We start from the raw sequence: 7,649 nt of genomic DNA, 5'->3' as shown, positions 1-7,649 counted from the left end.
TTGTCAACTTAGTCAATATGAACGATTCTAGCTTCAGTGACTGTACGATGTCCATCCAACGGCCATACTACTTCTTCAACCTTTGGTCTTCTTGCTCCAGCCGCCCAAACCACCGCCGATCGTGTCGCGTGCTCCTGCCTCCCGTGGCTGGCTATGATGCCGCAGAGGCCTCACTGCCCCCTACTACTCCCACCGCTGGCCAGGCCATCCCTCTACTCACCCACACCCCTATTATTTTGCGGCGACGTCAGCCTCACACCGCAGCCAAACCAGTGAACCCTCATACTCTGCTCCGCGTGGGCTTCCACTGCCGCGTCTTCCCCGGCTCTGCGTTGTCCCCTTCCTAGGCCTCACCATCATCCATCGCCCTAGTGCTCTCGGCGCGGCATGGTCAACGTGGTCAAGGAACGATTTCCATCGAAAGAGTACTGTACATGGAGAGGCTGACAGTTGGTTCCATCGCAGCCGTAAGGAAGTGCCTCCTTATTACGCGCAAAATAATTATTTCTCCACCTAACAGCAGGGACCCACCGGACGGGCCACTATATTTCACGAAAAAACATTTCGCCCCTAACTGCTGGGACCCACAAGCTACATCTTCGCACGCAAGGAAGTGCATCTGTATTACGGGAAAAAAACGATTCGCCCCCTGACTGCTGGGACCCACCAGCTACATCTTCGCACGCAAGAAGTGCCTGACAATCGGGACCCACCTGGTCGAAGCATACATAGCATTGTCATTCTGGTCGCGAACGTGTACGTACATACTGGTCGATCGGTCTGTCTGCAGGCTGCAGCGATGAACCGTGGCCGTGCAAGGAAGGAAGGGCACATGTCTTAGTAGAGGCACACACGTGTCACAATAGAGGCATGCACGTAGCATGGACACGTACATATAGCTGCCAGGATGCAAGAAAGTAAATACGGCCACGTACGTACATACGGGCAGTGTCTCGAACGCCTACTCGCACATACATACGGCCAGGTCTCTTGTACATGGTTTGGTCGGAATGGAGAAACTGCGTCATCGTCGTGTTCATGGGACGCAACGGAATGCGTCATGTTCATAGGGAGGCAACGGAACGCGTGTTGTTCATCAGGAGCCAACCAGCTTGGACGGAACAGGCGATGGAAACGAGGCCTGGCGTACCACAGAGCAGAGGAAACGGCCTTGTGTTCGACCGGCCACGGTTGAAACAGGATCCTATTCATTGGGAGGGGTCTGGCGTACCGCAAAACGGAGGAAACGGACTTCTGTTGGACCTCCTATGGTCGAAACGGGGTCCTATTGATCGGGAGGGGTGTGGCGTACCGCAAAACAGAGGAAACGGACTTGTGTTGGAGCTCTACTGTCGAAGCAGGGGTCTTGTTCATCGGGAGGGGTATGGCGTACCGCAAAACGGGACTCCATGGGATACTGTTCATCTCCACCGTCGACCTCCTCCAGCCTCCACGGGCTACTGTTCATCCACTATCGACCTCCTCCAGCCTCCACGTGCGACTGTTCATCCACGGGCTCCTGTTCATCCAGCCCGCACCGCTCCTCCACCGGCTACTGTTCAACTAGCCCTCTCCACGGGGTCCTATTCAACCACCCCTCCACGGGCTACTGTTCATCCATCCCTCCACCGGCTACTGTTCAACTAGCCCTCCACCGGCTATTGTTCAACCTTCCCTCAACGAGGTCCTATTCATCCGGCCCTCCACGGGGTCCTGTTCATCCACGCCCAACCATCTCGATCGATCTGGGTCCTGTTCATCCAGCGGCAACACAACGGGGTCCTGTTCATCCAACCCTCCATCAGGAACTATTCATCCAACGCCCCCCAACAATGCTCACTGTTCATCAAGGGAAGGAGGCAGCAGGTTCGATCGGCTTTAGTTAGCAGCAGTAGTGAACGAAGGAATCGCTCGATCGGGTTCATTTAACAGCCATCGATCGATCGCTCGGGTTCAGTAAAGCGTAGCCTGCGGTGCAATCGCTCGGGTTCGGTTAGGAGAACGCCTCACTCCGGTAGTTAGAGCCCAACGCCTAACACCCACGCGCGTATGTGTACGAGAGAAACGCACATCGCTCGGCCTCCGACCACCCACCGTAACCGGGAACCCCCGATATTTTCCTCGCCCTCGCTTCTACCATGGGTTTTCCGTCATGGACAGCCTAAAGAATGTCATGTAGCTACGCCTCCGACCCGCCCAGGACGAAAATCCATTTTCTGTCATGATTTTTTGTCATAGAAGTAGGAGCCCACCACATCTATGATGATACCGGGTTTTGTCACAATTATCGTCATAGAAGTGTCATAAGCATGACAGAAAAAAATCAATCGACCCAAAATGTCATGGATGTGTCTTTTTTTTGTAGTGTATGGAGATGCCCATCAATAGATATCAATGTGAGTGAGTAGGAATTGCCATGCAACGGATGCACTATTGCTATAAGTTTAGGAAAGCTCAAAAGAAAAATTAAGTGGGTGTGCATCCAACTTGCTTGCTCCTGAAGACTTAGGGTGATTTGAGGAAGCCCATCTTTGGAATATACAAGCCAAGTTCTATAATGAACCATTCCCACTAGTATATGAAAGTGACAAAATAGGAGACTCTCTATCCTGAAGACCATAGTGCTACTTTGAAGCACAAGTGTGGAAAAAGGGTAGTAACATTGCCCCTTCTCTCTTTTTCTCTCATTTTTTATTTTTTTTTATTTGGGCCTTTCTCATTTTTTGGCCTCTTTTTTCATTTTATTTTTTGTATTTTTTTCGTCCGGAGTCTCATCCTGACTTGTGGGGGAATCATAGTCTCCATCATCCTTTCCTCACATGGGACAATGCTCTAATAATGAAGATCATCACACTTTTATTTACTTTCAAATCAAGAATTACAACTCAATACTTAGAAAATAATATGAATCTATATGAATGCCTTCGGCGGTGTACCAGGATGTGCAATGAATCAAGAGTTACATGTAAGAAAGAATTATGAAAGGTGGCTTTGCCACAAATACGATGTCAACTACATGATCTTGCAAAGCAATATGACAATGATGAAGCGTGCTATAATAAACGGAACAGTAGAAAGTTGCATGGCAATATATCTTGGAATGGCTATGGAAATGCCATAATAGGTAGGTATGGTGGCTGTTTTGAGGAATGTATATGGTGGGTGTATGGTACCGGCGAAAGTTGCGCTGCACAAGAGAGGCTTCTGTGAATCAGATCAAAAGCACGCTTCTGTGAATTATGAAAATTATTTTCCTGGGGGCAAAAGTTTCTGTTTTTCAGCAAGATCAAAACAACTATCACCATAAGCCATCCCAAAGGTATTACTTGGCACAAACACTAACTAAAACACAAAACCACATCTAACCATAGGCTAGATGAATTATTTAAAGCAAAGTAGGGGTGATTCTTCTTATGATCTTGAAAATTTATTTAAGCCCCATGATGATTATAAGATTGATAATAATGTTTGCAATAATATTGAAAGTGTGTTTGGAAGAGTGTCAACTTTAGATCCCACATATTTGGACAATGTTCAATCTTATGAAATTTTTGAGAAAAGTGGGTTTGGAGAGGTCATGACTTTAGTTAATGTTAATCCCACTATTTTGCGAGAGTGTCAACTTCGCATGCATGTGGATCGTGTTGAGAACATGTTATGTGATAGCTATATTGTTGAATTTGCTTATGATCCTACATGTAACTATTATGAGAAAGGAAACTATGGTTGTAGAAATTTTCATGTTACTGAATTACCTCTCTTCATGTTGAGATTGCTATCGTCTCTTTCTTCTTCCTTGCATATGCTAGTTTTTGCTTGCCTTCACAATTTGTTTACTTATAAAATACCTATACATAGGAAGTATGTTAGACTTAGATGTGTTTATCACATGTTTTATGATGCTCTCTTTGTGCTTCAATTCTTGTATTTTATGTGAGCATCATTGAAATTATCAATGCCTAAGCTAAAAGGCTTTAAAGAAAAGCGCTTGTTGGGAGACAACCCAATATTTTTCTTTCCTATTTTTCAATAAATAGTTCATCTAGCCTCTGGTTAGATGTGGTTTTGTGTTTTAATTAGTGTTTGTTCCATGTAAGACCTTTAGGATGGCTTACGGTGATAGTTGTTTTGATCTTGCTGAGAAACAGAAACTTTTGCGCCTAGGAAAATAATTTTCATAATTCACAGAATCTTGCTTTTGATATGATTCTTTTTTCTCTGGATTGGTACAAAAATTTCCCAGGTTGTCCTAAGTTTTCAGAATTTTTGGAGTTACAGAAGTATTCGAGAGTTACAGATTGCTACAGGTTGTTCCTTTTTGACAGATTTTATTTTCTACATGTTCTTTGCTTATTTTGATGAATCTATGGGTAGTATCAGGGGGTATGAACCATGAAAAAGTTGGAATATAGTAGATATTACACCAATATGAATAAATAATGAGTTCACAACAGTACCATAAAGTAGTGATTTATTTTCTTATACTAACAGAGCTTATTTGATTTTCTGTTGAGTTTTGTGTTGTGAAGTTTTCAAATTTTGGGTAAGGATTTGATGGATTATGGAATAAGGAGTGGAAAAAGCCTAAGCTTGGGGATGCCCAAGGCACCCCAAGGTAATATTCAAGGACAACCAAGAGCCTAAGCTTGGGGATGGCCCAGAAGGCATCCCCTCTTTCGCCTTCGTCTATTGGTAACTTTACTTGAGGCTATATTTTTATTCACCACATGATATGTGTTTTGCTCAGAGCGTTTTGTATGATTTGAGTGTTTGCTTTTTAGTTTGCCACAATCATCCTTGTTGTACACATCTTTTGAGAGAGACACACATGAATCATGATTTATTAGAATACTCTATGTGCTTCACTTATATCTTTTGAGCTAGGCAATTTTGCTATAGTGCTTCACTTATATCTTTTTTGAGCATGGCGGTGGTTTTATTTTATAGAAATTGATGAATTCTCATGCTTCACTTATATTGTTTTGAGATTCTTTAAATAGCATGGTAATTTTCTTTGGTTATAAAATTAGTCCTAATATAATAGGCATCGAAGAGGGATATAATAAAAACTTTCATATAAAGTGCATTGAATACTATGAGAAGTTTGATTCTTTATGATTGTTTTGAGATATGAAGATGGTGATATCAGAGTCATGCTAGTGAGTAATTGTCAATTTGAGAAATACTTGTGTTGATTTTTCTGATTCCCGTAGCAAGCACGTATGGTGAACCATTATGTGATGAAGTCGGAGCATGATTTATTTTTTGATTGTCTTCCTTATGTGTGGCGGTCGGGGATGAGGGATGGTCTTTTCCTACCAATATATCCCCCTAGGAGCATGCATATAGTACTTTCTTTCAATAACTAATAGATTTTTGCAATAAGTATATAAGTTCTTTATGACTAATGTTGAGTCCATGGATTATATGCACTCTCACCCTTCCACCATTGCTAGCCTCTCTTGTACCGCGCCACTTTCGCCGGTACCATACACCGACCATATACCTTCCTCAAAACATCCACCATACCTACCTATTATGGCATTTCCATATCCATTCCGAGATATATTGCCATGCAACTTTTTGACCGTTCCGTTTATTATGACACTCTTCATCATTGTCATGTTGCTTTGCATGATCATGTAGTTGACATCGTATTTGTGGCAAAGCCATTGTTCATAATTCTCATACATGTCACTCTTGATTCATTGCACATCCCGGTACACCGCCGAAGGCATTCATATAGAGTCATATTTTGTTCTAAGTATCGAGTTGTAATTCTTGAGTTGTAACTTGTAAGTAAATAAAAGTGTGATGATCTTCCTTATTAGAGCATTGTCCCATGTGAGGAAAGGATGATGGAGACTATGATTCCCCCACAAGTCGGGATGAGACTCCGGATGAAAGAAAAAAGAGGCCAAAATAATGAGAAAGGCCCAAACAAAAAATGAGAGAAAAGAGAGAAGGGGCAATGTTACTATCCCTTTTCCACACTTGTGCTTCAAAGTGGCACCATGATCTTCATGATAGAGAGTCTCCTATGATACCACTTTCATATGCTAGTGGGAATTTTTTATTGTAGAACTTGGCTTGTATATTCCAACAGTGCGGGCTGCTGGGTCAACTAGGTCCTGATACGTCTCCAACGTATCTATAATTTTTTATTATTCCATGCTATTATATTATCTGTTTTGGATGTTTTATATGCATTAATATGCTATTTTATATTATTTTTGGGACTAACCTATTAACCTAGAGCCGAGTGCCAGTTCCTGTTTTTTTCCTTGTTTTTGAGTTTCACAGAAAAGGAATACCAAACGGAATGAAACTTTCGCGATGATTTGTATTGGACTAGAAGACAAACAGGAGACTTGGAGATGAATTCGGAGGAGCCATGAGGCGTCCACAAGGATGGAGGGCGCACCCAGGGGGGTAGGGTGCCCCCCACCCTTGTGTGCCCCCCGTGACCCTCCGGACCTAATTCTTTTGCCTATATATTCCCACATATCCCCAAACCAACAGGGGCATCCACAAAAACACTTTTTCGCCGCCGCAACCTTCTGTACCTATGAGATACCATCTAGGGGCCTTTTCCGGCATCCTGCCGGAGGGGGATTCGATCACGAAGGGCTTCCATATTAACTCTATTGCCCTTCCAATGAAGTGTGAGTAGTTTACCACAGACCTACGGGTCCATAGCGAGCAGCTAGATGGCTTCTTCTCTCTCCTTGATTCTCAATACCATGTTCTCCTCGATGTTCTTGGAGATCTATTCCATGTAATACTTTTTTGCGGTGTGTTTGCCGATATTCGATGAATTGTGGATTTTTGATCAGCTTATCTATGAATATTATTTGAATCTTCTCATAATTCTTATATGCATGATTTGATATCTTTGCAAGTCACTTCGAACTATCGGTTCGGTTTGGCCAACTAGATTCGTTTTTCTTGCAACGGGAGAAGTGCTTAGCTTTGGGTTCAATCTTGCGGTTTCCTTTCCCAGTGACAGTAGGGGCAGCAAGGCACGTATTGTATTGTTGCCATCGAGGATAAAAATATGGGGTTTTCATCATATTGCTTGTGTTAATTCCTCTACATCGTGTCATATTACTTAATGCGTTACTCCGTTCTTTATGAACTTAATACTCTAGATGCATGCTAGATAGCGGTCGATGTGTGGAGTAATAGTAGTAGATGCAGAATTGTTTCAATCTACTTGACACGGACGTGATGTCTATATTCATGATCATTGCCTTAGATATCGTCATAACTTTCCGCTTTTCTATCATTTGCTCGGCAGTAATTTTTTCACCCACCATATTACTTGCTATCTCGAGAGAAGCCTCTAGTGAAACCTATGGCCCCCGGGTCTATTTTCCATCATACAGGTTTCCGATCTACCATATTAATTTCTGATCTACTATTTCGCAATCTTTTACTTTCCGATCTATAAACCAAAAATACCAAAATTATTTACTTAATCATTTATCTATCTCTATCAGATCTCACTTTTGAAAGTAACTGTGAAGGGATTGACAACCCCTTTATCGTGTTGGGTGCAAGTTTGTTTGATTGTTTGTGCAGGTATTCGGTGATTTATGTGTTGTCTCCTACTGGATTGATACCTTGGTGTTCAAACTGAAGGAAAT

The sequence above is a fragment of the Triticum aestivum genome, chromosome 2B, assembly GCF_018294505.1.
Source record: "Triticum aestivum cultivar Chinese Spring chromosome 2B, IWGSC CS RefSeq v2.1, whole genome shotgun sequence".
In the NCBI taxonomy this organism is placed as follows: domain Eukaryota; kingdom Viridiplantae; phylum Streptophyta; class Magnoliopsida; order Poales; family Poaceae; genus Triticum; species Triticum aestivum.
This window is presented reverse-complemented; position numbering follows the sequence as displayed.